The 20,968-nt window shown below is 43.0% G+C and overlaps 1 long non-coding RNA gene across 1 annotated transcript in view; it reads right to left on the bottom strand.

The window, feature by feature from the left end:
- LOC126999180 (uncharacterized) overlaps positions 1-20,968 on the bottom strand; it is a 42,046-nt gene that overhangs the window by 19,452 nt on the left and 1,626 nt on the right. Inside the window, exon 2 of the long non-coding RNA XR_007753133.1 lies at positions 7,537-10,862. This is a non-coding gene — a long non-coding RNA (uncharacterized LOC126999180). The remainder of the gene's footprint in view (positions 1-7,536; positions 10,863-20,968) is intronic.

Here is a 20,968-nt window from a genome sequence, read left to right as displayed (position 1 = left end):
TGGGCTCTAACTAGAAAATTGATGGAGGTATTGAGAGCAAGTGATTGCAGAATGCTGAGGTATATGGCGGGGGTCAGGTGGCAAGATAGGGTGTCCAGTGCAGATGTAGCTAACAGATGTGGAGTAGAGGACCTGGAAACAGTGCTCAGAAGGAAAAGACTATAATGGTTTGGACATGTAAAGAGAGCAGGTGAGGATACAGTACTGGGAGTTGTGGAGAGATTAGAGGTAGAAGGAAGGAGACCAGTTGGTAGGCCTAGGAAAATGTGGAGAAGGTGTATACAGGAAGACTTGGCATTGATGGGATTGGATGAACATCAGGCAGAAGACAGAGTAGAATGGAGGAGACCCATAAAGCGTCCAACCACTCAGGAAGAGTGAAAACGGACATTAAACGAAATGAAAATAAATATATATATATATATATATATATATATATATATATATATATATATATATATATATATATATATATATATATATATATATATATATATATATATATATATATATATATATATATATATATATATATATATATATATATATATATATATATATATATATATATATATATATATATATATATATATATATATATATATATATATATATATATATATATATATATATAACCACTCAGGAAGAGTGAAACGGACGTTAAGCGAAATGAAAATATATATATATATATATATATATATATATATATATATATATATATATATATATATATATATATATATATATATATATATATATAGCCTGCTAGACATGGCATGCAAGGGATGACCTCTAACTGAATTATGCTGAGTTAGGTTATATTAGGTAGCTGAGGTTTGTTGTTAAATATGAATTGGTTTGGTGACGTTAGGTCAGGTTAGATTAGTTAGGTTTGGTTTATGTAGGTATGGTTTGGTGAGGTTAGGTTGCTTAGGTTAGGTGTTAAGTTAGATATGAATAGGTTTAGTAATGTTAGAAGGCTAGGTTTCCACATTAGAAAAAAACACTATCTCCATAACAAAAAAAAAAAACTTATTTTGGCCTGGAATAAGTAGTCGTTACCTCAAAAATAGTCCGCACGTGCCATGTAAATTTTACTCAGAAACCTAATTTGGTTAGGTTTGATTTGCATAAGTTAGGTTATGAACCGTTAGGTTTCTGCATTAAAAAAAAACTATCTCCAAAATAAATAAAATAATCTTATTTTGGCCTGAAATCAATAGTCGTTATCTAAAAAATAGACCACACGTGCCAAGTAAATTTTACTCAGAAACCTAGTTTGGTCAGGTTAAAGTTGATTTGGAAAAGTATTTTTTGAGCCATTAGGTTAGGTTTCCTTTTAAGAATAATATCTACAAATATATAAAGCACCTTATTCTGACCTGAAATATGAAGTCGGTACCTGAAAAATGTGCCACACGTCCCAAGTAAATTTTATCCGGAAATCGAGTTTGGTTAGGTTATGTTCGATAGTATGGATTACTCTTAACCCTTAAGTGCTATGGCCGGGAATGGTTTGAACCCCGTACTGCAGGAGCCAGGGAGAAGTGGAGACAAAATTCGCACGTTAGCATCTCAGAAGTATCAATGTGATTTGGGAGGGAGGGAGGAAGTAATGAATGAAGAGGGGGAAAATGCAGGTGATTCCCCTTGGGGGAGGAGGAGCAGGGATAATTATCTTCCTCTTTCTCTATTTCTCCCTTTCACACTCTCTTCCTATCTTCCTCTCTTTCTTTCTTTCTTCTTTCCTTTCTTCCTTTCTTTCTCTTTCTCCTTCCTTCTCTCTTTGTTTGTTTGTTTCTCTCTTTATTTCTTTATTTCATTCTTGATTTCTCTCTTCTTTCTCTCTCCCCTTTCTTTCGTTTTCATTCTTCTTCTCTCTTTCTTTATTTCCTTATTTCTTTTTTGCTTTCTCCCTTTCACTTTCTCCTTTATTTCTTCCTTTCATTCTTCTTCACATATGCAGGATATTTTGAGGAGGGAGGGAGGAGAGGAGGATGGGGATAGATGGGGGGGGAGGGGGAGGGGGAGGAGGAGGAGGAGGAGGAGGAGGAGGAGGAGGAGGAGGAGGAGGAGGAGGAGGAGGAGGAGCTGGTGCTGTTGGTCACTGGCACCGTATATGAGGCATTCGGCACGCCTCTGCACCCGGTCCAACAGGGAGAGGTGGCACTGGGTGCTGCTCATCCATGTGAGGGGGCTGTACTCCATGATGGACCTCACCTGGGCCTTGTACAGCCTTAGGAGTCCTTCAGTGTCGAGAAGGTGGCGGACTTGACGCAGGAGTGTCATTCTCAGGGACGCCTTGCACGCCATGTTCTCGAGATGGCGGTCAAAGCTGAGTTTGGAGTTGACCTCCACCCCTAGGATGTTGATGGAGTCCCTAACGGCCAGGGTGTTGTCTCCAAACCTCAGCTGCCCCTCGAGAGCTCTATTGTCCTCAGCTGAGCGTGATATAATCATGGCCTGGGTCTTCTCGGCAGCAAATGAGACTTGCCACCGTCTTCCCCAGGCCATGATATCCCCAAGTTGTCGGTTGGTGCTGTCAATGGCATTTTCGGCCTCCTCTCTGGAGTAGCTGCAGCTCAGGGTGCAGTCGTCTGCGTATGCTGAGACTGCCAGGAGGCTCTGGAGGAGGTCATTCAGGAAGATATTCCATAGGAGGGGGCCCAGGATCGACCCCTGTGGAACAGAGGCCTCCACCGGATGCATTACAGACGTACATCCCCCCACAACGACTTTAAGGCTGCGGCCTTGCAGGTATCACGACAGCAGCTCCAACAGCTGTCCCGTGACCCTGAGCTGCTGAAGTTTGGCAAGCAGGCTGCAATGCCCACAGTCGAAAGCCCCTGCGATGTCAAGGGCAATGACGAGTGAGGGACGGCCTGAATCCAGGCTGTCGTGCCAGGCTTTGGACAGCAGGACGAGGAGGAGGTCAGAGGCGGAGCATCCCTTTCTAAAGCCATGCTGTCGTGTGGACATGAGGTGGTGCTCCTCCAGGTGGCGTGTCAGCTGTTCAGCAATGATCCGTCCCAGGATCTTGCTGATCACTGACAGGAGCAAGATGGGGCGGTAGTTGGCAGGGTCTGTCCTCTCTCGCTTCTTGTGCACGGGTGTGACACGTGCCTCCTTCCACAGGCTTGGCCAGGGAGCCGCTCCATAAGCACTGACGGAATAGTAGAGTGAGGGGTCAAGTTAGCTCTCCTGCACAGTGCTTTAGGAGGAAGGGACTGATGCCGTCTGGGCCTGGAGCCTTTTTGGTGTTCAGACAGAGGTGTCAGGCCACGACGTCCTCTGCTATCATTAGGCTGTCCAGGCTGGTGTCACACAGGTGGGTAAGGGCGGGAGGCTGGCTCTCTAGCTCAGGGACACTCATTTTTTTGCTGAAATGTGTTGCCAGGAGGTCCGCTTTGTCCTTGTTTTTAGCCACCCATTCGCCAGCTGCCGTTTTGAGGGGCAGGATTCTGTCCTGGGTGGTGGTGCCCTGCCTCTCCTTTACCAAGGACCACCATTGCTTGGGGTCACCTTGGTCAGCAGACAGCTTCCTCTTGACGTTGTTTTCCTACCTTTTTCTGGCCCATGCGGTTGTTCTTGTCATGGCCTTGCAGGCAGCACGGTGGAGGGCTTTGTGTCGCTGTGTGGGGTGGCATCTGTAGCGAGTCCAGGCCCTATACTTTTCCTCGGCTGCGAGGTGACATCTATGACTGAACCATGGCTAGTCACGTGGGGTCGGTGTTGTGTGTCCTATGGGGGATGTGTCGGGTCTGGATGTTCAAGAGGGTGGTGGTGAAGACTGATACATTGTGGTCCAGATCTCCTGTGAGGATGGTGTCCCAGGTGGCGGCAGCCAAGTCATGCCTGGTGGCCTGCCAGTCGGCGTGCGCCCACAGCCATATTGTCCACTGGCTTGTTTCATCACTTGTAGGGTTAAGGCCAATTTCACTGAGCACTGCATCTTGGTCAGAGCGGCTGACACTGTTCAGTTGAAGGCAGTGCACAGAGTCTCCAGGGAGGTCAGTTAGAACAGGGTCCAGGGAGCCACCCCTCACATGCGTGGGAAAGGTGACGTGATTGGTGAGCCCGTGGACCACTGTCAGCTCTGTAAAGGCCATGTTAACAAAATGTTGGTTCAGGTCACCCACGATTACGATATTCTGGCAGTCATGGGTGGCCATGATGATGTCGAGCTGGTCGGTGAGGAATGCTAATGGGGCGCGGCCTTGCCATTGAGGGCGGTATAGAGTGCAGAGCAGGACAGAGCTCGTATCAGACAGGAGAAGGCAGAAGAACAGCACTTCCATCTCCTCGGGAGCCGGTACAGAGAGTAGCTGCATCTGTAGTCCCTCCTGGTGACACACACCCTCTCTCTCTCTCTCTTCCTACCTGTTTCTGTCTCTCTGTCTCTCTCTCTGTCTTAGTCTCTCTCTCTCTCTCTCTCTCTCTCTCTCTCTCTCTCTCTCTCTCTCTCTCTCTCTCTCTCTCTCTCTCTCTCTGTCTTTCTCCCTGTCTCCGTCTCAGTCTGTCTCTGTCAGTCTCTGTCTCTGTCTCCCTCTGTTTCTGTCACTCTCTGTTTCTGTCACTCTCTGTCTCTGTCTCTCTGTCTCTGTCTTTCTTCCTATCTCAGTCTCGGTTTCTGTCTCTCTGTCTCTCTCTCTCTCTGTCTCTGTCTCTATCTGTGTGTCTGTCTGTCTCTGTCTCTGCATCTCTGTCTCTGTCTGTCTCTCAGTCTCTGTCTTTCTCTATGTCTCTCTCTCTGTCTCTGTCTCTCTCTATGTCTCTCTCTCCGGCTGCGGCAGGATATTATGAGGAGGGAGGGAGGAGAGGAGAATGGGGATAGATGGGGGAGAAGTCGGAGGAGGGGAAGGCGAGCATTTATAGTGGTGGTAGTGGTGGTGGTCGGCGTGTCCCCTAAAGTCCCTCCCCCGGGTTGTGAATGGGTAGGTAGGGAGAGAGTGCTAATCTGATAATTGGCATGTCCGCACTCCATCGTGACCAACAAGGTGCCAACAAGGTCACAAAAACCTGCCCAAATAGAAAAACGTCCCTGGACGCTCATAGCAGAGAACCAGGAAACCGTCCACCAACGCTCATAGTGCTGAAAGGGTTAAATTACATATAGTATTTATTTTCACAGAGCTAAGAAGGAGTATGCCCAGGAGAAGAGAGAGGCAATGCGAACTGGAGGAGGACTCCTAAAACCTGAGGAAGGGACCGCCAGCATGACAATGCTCAGAATCCTGTCCACCATCAGTAAAGAACTGGAATTTGGTGGAAGTGTTTGGGATTCTGATGCATTACCTTGTAAGTTTATTTTGCACTTAAAGGAAAAAAACATTCATTAATATTTTACTTTCCTCATGACTTAATACGTAGCACATACTCATGTCATAAAACCCCAGCTGCAGAGTCGGTTCTCGAAACAGACTACAGTACAGTCTCTTTTGTTTCACAGACTCCACTCTTGACACCTCTACATAGGCGGATCCAGGGGGGGGGCCACGGGGCCATGGCCCCCCCCAAACGCTCTGAGAGTATGTTTTGGCCCCCCCCAAAATTTACATATGGAGGCAAGAAGACGGGGTTGTCAAGATTAAAAAAGGTCAAGGCTGATGAAAGCAATGTTTTAAATATTACGATGTGATTATTGTGATTCTTATATGTTATATATTAATATATGCTTAATAAAGACCAAAAGTATTCTGGATCTAATTCTTGAGTTATGCCCCTGAAAAGCACAATGCAATCCGATGTGACTTAATTCCATGTGTACAGTCCGTCGTCGATGAACAGTTGGCCCCCCCCAAAACTCAAGGCTGGATCCGCCCTTGCACCTCTATATAAAAAAATTATACCAATTACTAACCTTCCCTAAGCCAGCCACTTATTTAAATTCTATTGTTTGCAGATACAAGCAACAGTGTCATTAATGAGAGCCAGCTGGCTGATGAAACCATTCTCATTGTGGACCCAGACACTATGGACCCGGGCAGTGTGAATCAATTCATCCCTCTCGCTACTCCATCAAGCACTCAGCCTAGCACCCTTACACCAATGCCTTCTTCAGCTGCACCAGAAGAAAGTACATCATCTACAAGAAATAAAAACATGCAAGGGCAACATTAACATCGCAGGAAGCATCCATGCAAGAATTCATTGGTTCAAAGAGAAAAGAACATGAGATGGACATGAAAGTAAAAGAAATGGAACTAAAGATAGAAGAGGCAGAGTTGAAGTTAAAAGATGAAGATGAAAAAATAAAAGAAGCAGAGTTGAGGTTAAAAGATGAGGATGAAAAGATAAAAGTTATAATGTGTAATTCACTTTGCATTTAAGCATAGTTTTGATATGTAATGTACTTTTTTCCTTTACACATTTGTCTAAGCATATGGGCATAAGAATTAATAAATGTGTTTCCACAAAGTGTCCACAAAGTGATAAGTTGGCAATTGTCAAACCTACTTTAAAGGGTAATGAAAATCACCAGATTTTAAGCTCCTAAGACCAATTTTGAATCTGTCATATTTGTCAAAAAATCTTGAGAACATCATCCTTAATCAACTAATGGTAGGCTATATCTAGTGAACATCACTGTAGTATTGCGACATAATCACTCTGCTTATAGGCAATTGTACTCAACAGAAACATTATTGTGTAGTGTTACTAATGATCTACTAGGATGGATGGATGAGGGTAAATACAATGCCATACTGTTATTCAGCTGCATTTGACAGTTATAAATGAGCTATTCTTGGAAGATTTAAGGGCTATAGGAGTTACACAAAGGGTACTAAGTTACTTGGAAAGTTATCTTGACAACAGAAGTCATTGTGTATAAGTGGGGAACACTTTTTCCAAACATGGTATACTTACAAGATGTATTCCCCAAGGCAGTGTGCTGGGAACTGTACTGTTTTGTATCTACACCATTTAACTTTCATTTTTGCTGAGCAAACATGGAGTGGCCTTTTACTTTCTTGCTGATGATACTCTGTTTTATTTGCCTATTAATCATGTGCTATATTGACTAGGATTATGGCAGATATTAACCCGGTAGCTGCAGGGATCATGTTTCTTAAAGGCCCCTCCTAGTGAGAAAAATGAGAAAAAAACACCCCTCACACAAACCATTTCATAATATATATCAACGCACTTGTGATCAGATTATGTATCATCTATTTTTGGGGGGTTTATATCATGGCACAAATTTGGCCCGTCGCTGCTACACGATAAAGCCACAAATTTGGCCCGTCGCTGCTACACGATAAAGCCACAAATTTGGCCCGTCACTGCTACACGGTTAAGAACTGGATGGATAGTAAACAACTAAAATTAAATGAAGATGAAACAGAATGTTTGATTATTGGTAAAAAGGGTGTCTTGAGAGGGTTGAGTGGTTTGCAGGGTTTCAGAGTTAATGGAAATACAGTTGATGTATCTGAGAACATCCAGGATTTAGGTGTGATTTTTGATAACATATGAAAAACTTCAAATGAACAAATAAATGGTATTGATAAAGTGGCAAGACTTCTCACTTCTCACCTTCTCACCATACACAAGGTAGGGCTGGTGCCCTGTCAGTTGTGATGCCTCACAAAACTTCTCCATCTGGTACAGTCCGCATAATGTTTTTCTTCCTCCACCATCTCTATCGTTGATCCTCTTGCCTCAATTGCTTCCCAAACCCCATCACTCCACCTCTTTCTAGGTCTGCCCATTGGCCTCCTCCCTCTCGGCTTCTACTGATAATATTTGACAGGGTATCTTTTCTCTTCCATCCTCATGACAAGTCCATACCATCTCAGTTGATTTCTTTCTGCAAATTCTAATATATATTGCTTCAATATTAGACTTAATTTACAAAATATTGTTTTCATAAAGAAATACTTAGATATAAATTCCATTAAGAAGCTTATACATAACTACATGTCATTAATAGATTGGATTATTGTAACTGTACTATAACTTGCCTAAATATTAGCTGAAGAAAATACAAATTATTATGAACAAAGCAGCCAGATTAATAATGCACTTACCAGTATATGAAAGAATTACACCAGTTCTCATTGAGCTACCCTGGATGCCAGTTAAGGGGATAATTATATATAATTTGTGTTATGAGTAACAACATACATGGCAAGACTGAGAAGCCTGAATACTTGAGAAAATTATTACAACTATTTCAATTACAGACATATTGTAGTAAAGCATATTTCTGATAGCTATAGACTCTTAAAACCAAGGTAAAACACAGCCATTGGTTTTAGGGATTATAAAAAATGTGCCAAAAGACTACCATATATAATAAATTACCAAATGTTGTAAAGAGCAGTGAAAATGTGGATCTATTTAAGATTAAGAATATTCCTGTTTAGTGACATGATATGGAGGACAAGTATAGCCTATTAGAGATCATAATGCATTATAAACTTTTTTAAGGAGAACAATATTAAAATGCTAAGAGACTATATAGTGTTACTGTGTCAGTGTCAGTGGTGAGATCAGCAAAGGGGGGTTTACCTACTACTGGTTTGGCATGAGCAATGGTTGCTGTCTCAAGGGGTAGCTATGGGAATCCCCAGCCAACTGCAGCCATTTGTGGTTGAGGTTACTCCAGTTGATGAGTGTATAATGCAAGTGAGGCTGAAGCACACCCTAAGCTTCATGTCTCTTGTTGCAGTGTACGCTCCTACCAAGATGTGTGAAACTGAAGAGATGTTCTACACAAAACAACTTCGTATTAGAACAGTACCCCAACTCCCCGGGACACACTTACAATCTTGGATAACTTCAATGCTACTATACTGGCACTGACAGGGTTGGTTATGAGATATGATTTGGTCCCCATGGTTCTGGTACCAGGAACATCAACAGCTCTCTCCTCCTGAATTTTGCAAGATCTAAGAGGTTGAGAATTTTGGGTTCCTGGTACCAGAGACCAGAGCTGCACTACTGGACTTGGTATAGCAATGTCAGAGGGGTAGCTAGGGAAATTGACAACATACTTGTAAGTGCTTTTTAAAGGATTCTTCAGAACTTCAGGGTTTTCTGATGTTGAGTTCTTTGGAACTGATCATACACTTGTTGTTGCATCACTCAAGCCTCATGTCAGGTCAAGAAGAATCTCAAGATGCAACAATACTGTGTTCCATCTCTAGAGGTTGAAAGAAATGCTGGGAGTCAGGTAGGATTAGAGCTCTCCTGAGGAGAGACAAGAGGTGTCAGGGGTCTCACTGAGGAAGTCGAGGGCCATTTAAGGGGGGCGACTACAGGGTATTTTTTTGACGAATATATTTAAAATCGGACGAGTACATGTTTTTCGCTCAGCGTGGCCGGGAAACCCTAAATTACCATGTGGTGAGGTTTGTTTTCGTAAAATTAAAACCCCTCCCCCTTGGGGGGGCTTTAGCGTAATAGTCGGACATGCGCGTCATAAGATGCTCTTGTCAACATATGCGGTATCATTTGTATATACGTAAAAATTGCATTAGAATATTTTATTTCTTCATAAATTTTGTCATCTGTCATCCTCTCTTCTTCGCGCGGAGAGGCAGGGGAGGAAGAGAGGTGCCACCTCGCCAGTGCCAAGCGAGAGACAGACGGGAAAAGTATGTCGTACTTTTCTCTCCTCTCCAGCCAAAAAAACGTCCTGACAAATGATGTACAAGTGCAAGGCAACCAGAAAAAGTCACCAACATCAAGAGGGCTTATGGAGCGGCCAAACCTCAGAAAACAAGCAAGAGAGTAGCGAAGAAGCAAGGCACTCCCGCGGCACTCGCGCTATCTGGCCACAATGAGGAAGGTGGCGCCTTCTGACACCCTCGCCTGTGAGTGAGTAATACTTTCTTAGAAAGGGGGACCAGATGCCTTATCATTCTGAGGTAAGTCAACAAGGTATATACAGTCATATGTGAGAATTTCATACCAATCAGATAAATACAAATGGCAAGACAGGGAGAAATGTAAAAAAAATCTTTAGGAGCCGATATCTCGAAAAGTATCTTTTTAACCTCCAAATAATTTCACAAAATAGGTAAAACGTCTGAATGACTTTTGTTAGGTATCATTTTAAACTACAACTAAAGGGCGATTTTTTGTTGGAAATGGATTTTCAAAAATATCAAAAGAAAACGGGACACAGAGTGGAGAAAATAATAAGTAACAAAAAATCGGAATTTTTTTTTTCGAAGACAAAACAAAAAAACAAAAATTCACGTCCAACAAAATGTAAATAGGTAAACAAAGTTTCTATGGTATTTTTTTCAAAGCGATTAACTGAAAAATAAAGCCTGTGAAAAAAAGAAATGAAAAACACGCTTTGTTTGAGTCTCTCCTAAACTTCACCCGATTTTGATGAAATTCGCAGAATATCATTTCTTTTCATCAACAAACAACATACTACAATTTCAAAGCTATTGGACGTACCATATGCACAGGAGGAGACCCATAGGCGCGCCCCTTAAATGCGAATGACCTCAGACCTGCTTACCGAGCCCTGAAGGAGCTCCACTATGAGCCTCCTTCTCAGATGAGTGCTGTCTGAACAGCTGATGGATGCCTCATGTCAGACATGGATGGACAGAGGGCTCATTGGGCTGAGTATTTTGAGCAGTTGTACACGGCAGACCCTACAAGTGGGCAGATTCCAGTTGCTGAGTTGCAGGTGGTGGATGCTGACCCACCCATCGATGAAAGCCCACCCTCTCTTGACGTGGTCAGAGAGGTTGTAGCAAAGTTAAGGGGTGGCGTCTGAAACATCAAAGCGGAGCTGCTCAAAGGTGGTGTGGGTTTCAATTAAGTGGTCTTGACTGCCATATAGCAGTCTGGTACCATTCTTCTTGACTGGAAGAGGAGTTGGTCATCCCTATCTGAAAAGGGAAAGGGGATCATCAGGACTGCAACAACTATTGGTATTACAGTGATGGGCACTGCTAACCGAAAAGTTAGCTTCGCTAACAGGTAATCCACTTACTAAAAAGTTAACTTCGCTTACGCTGAACCACTAAACTGATAAAGAAATTAGTGGAAGCTAACGCTAACTGCTAACTTTTTAATTAATTTAGCTTCGGTTTAGTATTTTGGCTTTAAAACTCTTAAAAACAGACCTAGTGAGCTGAAATTTCAATATGTTGTACCTTAGACATGGAGCTTCCAGGAAGGTATAGCATGCCAAAGTCTTCCTCTCCCTCTGACTGTGATATAGTCAATAGGTGCCTGGGTACTCTTAGCCTGCTGGAGCGCTGTGGTGCTACTGTACACTTCATCTGGGTGCCCTCACATATGTTGGACTACTTCACAATGAAAAGGCAGACAGACTTGCTCGTGCTGCCTCTGATGATTTCAATGTACACCCAGGTGTTGAGTACACCTATAATTATGTTGAGCAGACTTGAGTAGACTTGTTAGTGAGTCTGTCACCAATCAGCTTGCCTTGAGGTGCCAGGAAGGTAGTCCCTCCAGCATTCATTATGCCCAGGTATCAAGTATCTGCACCCACACTTATGGTAGGTTTAGTGCATCCTATGATCTGGTGGTGATGCGGCTGAGGCTGGGCTACAGATATTACTGGGAGGTCAGTAGGGTTGACCCTGTACCTTGCAGCTTGTGTGCCAGGCAAGGGGGTCACAAGCTCAATCATTATGTCATGCAATGTACTGCTATTAGTGTTTACCGCCCACAGGGCCACTGGGACCTGCCTGAGCTGGTGGGCTGGTTCATTAACAATAATGTTCTTCCAGCTGTGCTCAGCAAATCTCCTGCATTTGCCCCTAGATTGTAGTTCATATTATGTTCAGTCCCTTATGTCTACTCCCCTGACTAGATCAAGGTCTTATTTTTTTAGCACTTGTCTGCTATCATTGTGCCTTTTTAGTTTCATGGTGCTACCTCCATATGTATTCCTGGTTGTATAATCACATTATGTACTGCCTGTGCCTAGGGGTTGGGACGGCATGTTCTTCCCTTCGATCTCCTTTGTTGTTTACTTGCAACAATAAACTATCAATCAGTCAATCAGATGATGATAAAGATGTACACAAATAAACAAATTAAATTCAACATACACTTTAATTATGCCTTATATATGAACTTGCAATAGCAGTGCAGAAATGGAAGTTCATTACCCTAAAATACCAAAAAGTTTCCCTAATAATTGTCCAATTACCCTACTTTAAGGCGTAATTTACCCAATAGTAGAAATCCTGGAATTATTATGCCATGTGGCTCAACTGGTGCTGTCTGCCCACAACGGACAAGAACGAACCTGTATGAATTTTTTAGTGGACTTCAGAGTTAGCGGAGGAGGAACTACATTTAGCAGAAGCTAATTTGTCCCCTAACGGTTTCCATTTTTATTTATTTATTTATTTATTTATTATTATTTTTTTTTTCATTGGGGATATACCCCAAGGGAGGAAGGCGGCGCATGCCGCGCAACCACCCAGATGGCTGGTAGAGAGATGCCCAGTTCTTTCAAGGAGGAGGCCCAACAACGGGGCTGAGGGTGTCGGAAAGAGCCCATCTTTCCACTCCCATGGCACTGGGCAGGTCTCGAACTCATACGCTCCAGCACCCCGCCGGAACACAAGGTGGAGACTCTACCACGGGACCATGGGAGCCCCCCGTTTCCATATTTAGCGAAAACACTAGTCGGCTAACGAAAAAGTTAGCTTCGGATCACTAATGGCAATGGTCACTAACTCATTGATCGTTTTCAGGGGTCACCGGCTGGCTTAATTTACAAGTTGGACAAAGCAAAGGATTATATACTATAAGGATAGCTTACTAAGCTTTTGTTTTATCCTCTTCTTCTTCTTCTTTAGACCTGTTCCGCTTCTGAACGCTTGTTAGGTCTCTCTCTCCTTCTTCTTTCTTCCTCTCTTCTATGTGGATTAGTTGTCTCTCATTTTTCAATCTCTTTTCCCTCCCTTTCTTCTGCACCGTTTAGTTGCTTCTTGCTTTCCAGCTATTACACAGGAAGTTCTTCGTGTGTTTCACTATCATATGTGTGTCTCTGTCATCAGTCAGTCCCAGTACAGTTTTCAAGCCTCTGTCCTCTTCCTCCTTCCTGGCTTCCCACTCCTGTCTCCCAATTACTCTAGTTACTTGTCCGTCTAGTTCCTGCCTCTGTCTATTGTACCTGTTGCATTCCATTATAAAGTGTTCCAGGGTCTCCTTCTCTACCCTGCATGCCTGACACCCTTGCATCTATTCCTCTTTGTTTCTACCATTCACCTCTAATGCTCCACTTCTAGGTTTGAATAGCAATTTACTTCCCCAGTCTCCTGTGTACCTTTCTTCCTTTCCTATCTTCGTTTTGTTTCTGTACCATCTTAGAGTACTCTTTGTTTAAATCCCCCTTCTCCATTCTTGATGGCCATTATCTTCAATTTTCTCCCTTAGCTCCTTTATACTTAAATTATTCCACACTGTCTCTATTCCCTCCCTTGTCTTACATTTCTCAAGTTCCTTGCACACTGTGATCTATCCTTACATGCAATAAACACCTGTTTGGCCCACCTGTCTTCACTCATTGCTTCTGTTTTCTTGAGGTAGCATAATTTTCCCTTTGCTATTCTTTCGCTAAATGTGCTCCATCCCATTTCTCCCCTAAGAGCTTCCGTTGCTGTACTTCTTGGGGCACTTAAGCACCATCTCCCCATATTGTTTTGTATTATTTCTAGTTTTCTGATGTCATCTTTCCTGTAATTTGTTATCTCTGCTCCATACAGACAGTGAGGTATTGCCATCCCTTTCCAAAGACATTTTCCATATTCATATTTATTTATTTCCCTGCTTCCTCCATTCATCATTCCCATCATTTTACGCGTTTTTGTCTCGTTAGTTTTCCTCCGAGTATTGCCCCCTATACCCTCTTTGCTTACTTCCATTCCTAGATAAGTATATTTCTCCACCACCTCCAGTATGCTATTTCCAAGCACCCACTGTCCTTCTTCTGCCGTGTTGAGCTCTATTACCTTACATTTCCTGCTGCTAAAGCTAACCTCCCACTCCCTCCCATACTCACTAACTATCTGCAGTAACCTATCCATATCCTCCCTACTTTCTGCCATAAGCACTAAATCATCTGCATATCCTAAGCATCCTAGCCTTCTACTCCCTACTGTTACTCCTATTTCTGCACTTCTAATTCTTGTGAATAATTCTTCCATGATGTTGAAAAGCGTGGGTGATGTAATGCATCCCTGCCTGACTCCACGGTCATTGCCCATCCACTTTGTCTCAACATTACCTAGTCTAAATTTCATTCTGTTATTTGAGTAAAGATCTTGCATTATTTCCAGGACTTTGTCATTTGTTCCTCTGTGTTTTAGGAGAAGCATTAATTTGTCTCTGTTGATTGAGTCGTATGCCTTTTCAATATCTATGAACCCCAGGTATAACTCTATTCTGGCTCTCTTACTTCTATCAATCAGTTCTTTAATGATGTATATATTATCCATACCACTTCTTCCTTTTCTGAATCCGTTCTGCTCTTCTCTAAATATGCCTTCTCTCTCTGCCCATCTCAGTATCTTTTCATTGATTAAGCTTCCAAATAATTTATTCAATATATTTATAATGCTGACTGGCCGGTAACTTCCTATGTCTGTCTTCTCTTTGCCTCCTCCTTTATGTATTAACTCCACTCTGCTTTCCCTCCAGTCCTCTGGCACTAATCCTCTTTCAAATATTTCCGTGAACAGATTGTATATAACTTTCTTCATCTTCTCACCTCCCTGCTTTACAAATTCTGCCACCACTTCATCACTCCCTGCTGCTTTCCTATTCTTCAGTTTCTTTACTGCCTCCTCCACTTCTTCCTCCGTTATTGTTTCTTCACTCATGTTATGTTTTGCCGAGAAGATGCTATTTATTTTAGATTCCTCTTTATTTCCTCTCTGTATTATGTTTTTCCAGAAGTCTGCAATTATATTCCTGACCTCTCCCATCTCTTCTGTTTCTCCTCTATTTCCCTTAAGTTTTCATTTGACCAGAGTCACTTGACCGGGTGTGGAGAGTTGACCAGGTGTGGAGAGTCACTTGACCAGGTATGGAGGATCAATTACTGACCAGGTATAAATTAAGAATTTATTTTACTCAAATGTTATTTATAAATGGTTCCCAACTGTATATTGTAAGTCTGAAATGTGAAAAAGAAATGGTGACAAAAATGAAGTCCCAATCGGGCCAATCCTGCTTCATGTCTTTTAGTATCATTTAAGCTTTTTTAGTATCATGAGCATAGGTTTCTCAAACTGTAGAATCTGATGCATTATGTCACAATTTTGCTTTTTATTTTATTTTTTCATTTCTTTAAGTACATATAATTTTAGCTCCCAAAGGTGTATTTTTTCATTTGTTAGTATCAAGAGCATAGATTTCAAAGCTTATGGCTTTGAATGAAACTGAATCAAAGAGGAAATATCGACACTGCTTTGAAATGTAATGGAATGACACTTATGGCTTCGTATGGAAATGAATCAGCGAGGAAATATCGACACTGCTTCGAAATGTAATGAAATTAAATCAAAGTCAACACAGGCCATAAGGCCCCTGATGCATTCAGTTCTCAGACTGTGCAGTGACAACAGCTCATCACCTGTAAATAAAAACCCAGTGGCAGCAGTTTGGTGGTAACCATCTTCAGTAGTGTTGGTTACAAACCTGGAACAGGTAAATATGGAAGGGCAGGACAGTGGGGATGGGACACAGCCATATGGGAAGGGTAAGGAGAACAAGGGCAGGGAAGGAGTACAGGGAGGTGACCAAGGGATGAAAGAGGGGGGGTAAAAGTGGGGAAGAGCTGAGACAGATGGGAAAGAGGTACAACAGAGGGGAATTTAGAAGGAGGAACAAATTAGAACAGGAGATTATAATTAGCAAGGAAGCCTTATTTACAAACGGAAGGATCAGAAGTAAGGAGGGGTAAGGTCAACACCTGCATGAAATATGGAGATCAACATCAACTATAGGCAGGTCAACACCTCGCCCCAAATTCCACCAGTGAGATCATTACCGGGAAAGTTTGAAATTACCACTTCAAATTAAATTTTTATTTACACAGCCAGGAATCACAAATTAAAATTGCTATGTTCATTTATGCACATTGCCTCAATAACGTAACCAATTATTTATATGATTTGTGATTTGTATTGTAGTTTATTTTTTAATATTGTTCCTATTTTCTTTGATATATGTTTAATATGTTTAAAATGCATGTATATTTGTTCTGTTCTTACTTTCTTTATTTGTAACTATTGCAAAAATCTATTATACCTTTCTCATACTTTCTTAAATAACCTACAAGGTGAACACTTAATGGTTTTGCTATTACCTGCTGATGATTTTTTATGTTTACTTTTTTATTTCATTTAAATTGTTTTCTGTTTTTATTTATTTATGTCAACGCCAAAAACATATTACACTGTTTACCTCATTCAAAAAACTAGACATACTCAACTTCAAACAATAAATAACACAAACATTCATAAAACTTATTCATACACAACTTCCATACAAATCTGCATATAAAAATTCACTTATGCTCATTATTTTTCCCATCTGTTGCCTTCTCTTAAATTGTTGTGTTTTGCAGCATCACTTTCCCCAACTGTCCCCAGCAATCATCTATAAATGTTTCGAAACCTTCACCTGGTCACAGTCCCTGGTCAACCTACCTTGATCCCCTACCTGGTCCCTCTCTCTTCTCTACCAATTCTCCCTCCTCTCCCTCTCTCTCTATCCTGTATTTATATTTAGATTCTGTCTTCCTTTTTCCACTATAATTTCTTTTCTTTGTTCTTCTTCTCTTATTCTTTTTAATTCTCATATATTCTTTCCTCACTTTCTTCATTCACTTTCCTTTTTGCCTTCCTCCTTTCTCTATTTTTCTTCTTTCCTTCTTTCTATTTTTCTGTCTTCTTTCAAGTCTTCCCTTTTCTTTTTGCTTTTTTCTTTTTTTTTTCTTTTTTTCCTTCCTTCCACCTTGTTTTTTTTTTGTCTTTTTTTTTTCTTTATTTTTTTTATATGATTTTCTTTATTCTTATACTAGTTTCATTCTCTATTTCTTTTTTCTTCTTACTTTTCTTTGTTTCTATTTTTTTTACTTCTGATTACAGTTTTTGATACTTTCATGTTTTCTTATTTCTCTATCTCTATCTCATTCTCTCTTTCTTTTCCTCCATTTTCTCGATTCCCTATATCTATGTGATCTATACTATCCTGATGATGACCAGACTTTGTTTCCTCACTGCTTCTTCTTACCCTGTGTAGTCAGTGACCGACACGCCTCTTCTCTCCAAGTTGTCTCTTCAGTTGTTATGTTTTTTTGTTCAATATTTTTTTTCTATCCCAGTGAAGTTCAGCATCTCAGCGTTCTTGTTGACAGGCTCATCTTTACAGCTTCCACTATGTCTGGCATTAGTTACCCATCCAGTATATCCACTCCCCTCTCCTCTTCTTCTCACTTTTTTTTCTGCCTGATACTTTTCTCTTTCCTTTCCTTCATTTTCTCCTTCTTTCACCCCATGTATACATGCTGATCCCCACCATTTATATATATATTCTTATCTTTACTGTTATGATATCACCCTTTCCTTGTCCTAGATATGCACCATCTTCCTTCAGCAAAATTTCCTCAGCTTGTCGTCCTGTTTTTTCCCGGATAAAAATTCCTACTCCTCCTCCTACCATCCTCCCTCTGCCTACCCCTACCCATCCTCCTTCCTGCCAGCTTAGTCTTTCGTGCCATCCAGTCTCAGCAACTCCTATTACATCATCGTCTTTGCATTCCTCTACTAGCATTCTCCATTTCCATTCACTCCACCCTCTTGAGCAGATGAAGCCACAGCTGATGCCTTTTTCAATGCTGGTCCTTTCCTATCTCGAGCCTCCTTCGTCTGTATCCCTTTGTTCTGTATTCTGGGACATAACATTCTTCATCCACTCTACAATGATCCTCGCCACCCACTTTTTCCCTTGAATTCTCAGATGAATTCCATCCCAGCGCCATACTTCTCTCCATTCCACTGCTTCACTCAGATGTATACCATCACACCCTCACTCCTCTAGCTCCTCCAAGCACTTCATATTCGCCTTTCTCCTCATTTCTCCGAACATCCCTCTCTCCCTCCCCCTCCTCATTGGTATGTTCATCACAATTACTCTACTTTACACCTTGTCTCTTATCTTTTTCACCATGCTTTCTACTGCTTTTACATTCCTGCTTTCTCCTATTCTAACTAGTCCATTTCCTCCTCCTTCAATGACAATAAAGTCTTCCTCACCAATTATTTCCTCCCTCATGGTTTCACATACAATTTCCTCAATTCTTTCCACATCCGCACCTCTTTCTGATTTGTCCATAATTCTGTATGGACCGTTCGTGATGAAATACAATTCCTTCCCTGCACCTATACAGGTGCCCTGCGCATCATTAATCCAGATCCAGATCACTCATTATGCTATCCCCAAATATCCAAATTTTCCTCCTTGTGCCTGTTAAGGTATTATTACTATCCTGAGGTATTCTGAGTGGCTGTCATTTCTGTACCTCCCTCCATGCTCCATTACCCACCCCAACCCATGTGCTGCTTCTATCGCCATCCTTGCCCCTGAGGTTTTTGTCCCCACCCACCTTCTCCTCAGCCTCTACTGTTGTGTGGCCTGTTCTTCTCTCCTTCCTCTGCACCACTCCTGGCCCTTTTTGCCTCCCCTCTTTCCTATGCTGTTGCCTGGCCATGTACCTATGATCCTCTAATACCCTTGTATACCCCCCCTGTGTCATACTCTCTCCCCCCACAGCCCCTGCCCCCTCTGCTTCCTTGCAAGCTCTGGCTTCCCCAGTGGCATTGTTACCCTCCCCAGTGCTGGGCCCCTCATGGACTCTAGCCCCCTCCCCATCCCTATCCTCCAAACAAGCACAGGCCCTCTCACATGCTTCATTATCTTCATATCCACTAGCCCCTTCCAAATCCCTGGCACTTTCCCCAGTACTTCCGCTGGCAGCGGCCCATACCTTCCCCTCCCCATCTCCAGCCTCAGTCCCGTTCCTCCCCACTACCCCTGGTACTGGCCCCTTAGCTGCCCCCCTGTTGTCGCCGTCTGGCGTCACTGTTCGTGGCCCCCTAGCTGCCCCCTGTTGTTGTCACAGTCTGGTGTCACTGTTGCATCTTTCTGTTCTGGCTCCCTCTGCTGCCTCCTCGGTGCCCCTGCTCTGTCATTTTCCACACTCTTCCTCCTCTCTAGCTTCTCCATCATCCTTTTATAATCTGCTTCCAGGGCTCTGACCCACTCCTTCAAATCTCCTATTTCCTGGGCCTTTTCCTCAATCTTCTTTTCTTTCCTCACAATTTTTCCACACAGCTGCCGAAACTTTGTTACCCCGTCCTTCACTATGACCTTGCACTTGCCACAGAACCATGGCTCCTCCGGACATTTAGCCAGCGCCTCATACAGCTCCATCACCACTCCTTCACATGTTATGTGTGCCCAGAACTGACACCCCTCACACTGCATGCCCTTTTCATCTTTCCTCCCTTTACCGCCTCACTTGGGGCACATCTCCTTTCTCTTCCTCGCCTGCTCCATGCAGCTCATGCACAGCCCGTCCGCGTCCAGCACCCCAGTGTAGCCACACTACTGACACTGCTTTTTCCTTGCTCCTGCTGCTCTCCCTCCTCCATTCATCACTTCCTGCTTCACTCCCATCTTTCTTCGTCCTCTCCAGCACTCCGCAGAATCCTCGCTGCACCGGTTGATCTGGTATATCGTCACGGGTGTATCGCACCACAGCGAACCGTCCGCCATGGCACACAGCACCCACACCCATGCCACACCCACAATGCACTGCGCATGATGTCACACATGTAAACAAATGGTGCTTGGTGGCAAACTGGTTCACTTTACTACGTTCTCACCGTAGCGTGCTCAGTGATTTTTTTTTGGGGGGGGGATATACCCCAAGGGAGGAAGGCGGTACATGCCGCACAACCACCCAGACGGTTGGTAGAGAGATGCCCAATTCTTTCAAGGAGGAGGCCCAACAAAGGGGCTGAGGGTGTCGGAAAAGCCCATGCACCTTTCCACTCCCATGGCACCGGGCAGGTCTCGAACCTATACGTTCCAGGCGCGGCATCCAAGAAGCAGGTTGCTTTCCCATTGCTATTTAGCAACGTCCGAACAACCCGCCGCTCTCAAGGCAACCAACTAACAACCTCCGCTCGGCACGAACCAAAGAGAATGGCGGGGACTGGATGGTGGCGGTTGCTAACGCACTAAGCGTGTTCATTGGCGGGCGGGAGTGATACGTCACTGCTACTCACTAACTCAACGTCACACGCAAGACAGCCAATCACAAGAAGCCTTTCTCTTGAGGTTGTGTGAGTCATGCAGCATTATTTACAAGCCTTCAGACAGCATCTCTTCACCACAGGCTACACTCACAAGTCCTGACAACGTGTTTAACACCAACAGTATGGCTACTGGAGTATCTAAGAAGATGTGTCGTCCACGGTTCAGCGATACGGAGATCCTAACCCTGGCACAGGAGGTGGAGAGTCGGGCTGCTGTGATACAGGGGAAGCTGGACAGCAAAATCACTGCAGACAGGAAGAAAAAAGCCTGGGAGGAAGTAGCTGCATCAGTCATTGTTTGTTCAACCAATACAACCATTTCCTGCCTTGGGATAATATGGACCTTACACATACCACAGCTGCTGTCAGGATTTTATCTGGCAATGTAGTAAAATAACTGCATGACATGGTTAATAAAGTTATGATTGTAACAGTGTTAGAAACATGTCACAAATCATTCCTAGTGTCAAAATATGTGAGCACATGATTAATAACGGGAGGCGTTACGGAGGAGCCGCCCCCGGGGTGCTTGACGGCACGTTAGGTTTGGTTAGATTAGTATAACCAAATGGGGTAAAATACCCCTTTACCCATATTTCCTGCAATATTTATCGCAGAGA

The sequence above is a fragment of the Eriocheir sinensis genome, chromosome 2 (assembly GCF_024679095.1).
Source record: "Eriocheir sinensis breed Jianghai 21 chromosome 2, ASM2467909v1, whole genome shotgun sequence".
Taxonomy (NCBI): Eukaryota; Metazoa; Arthropoda; class Malacostraca; order Decapoda; family Varunidae; genus Eriocheir; species Eriocheir sinensis.
Note: the sequence above shows the minus strand (reverse complement) of the source record. Positions and strands in the feature narration are given on the sequence as shown.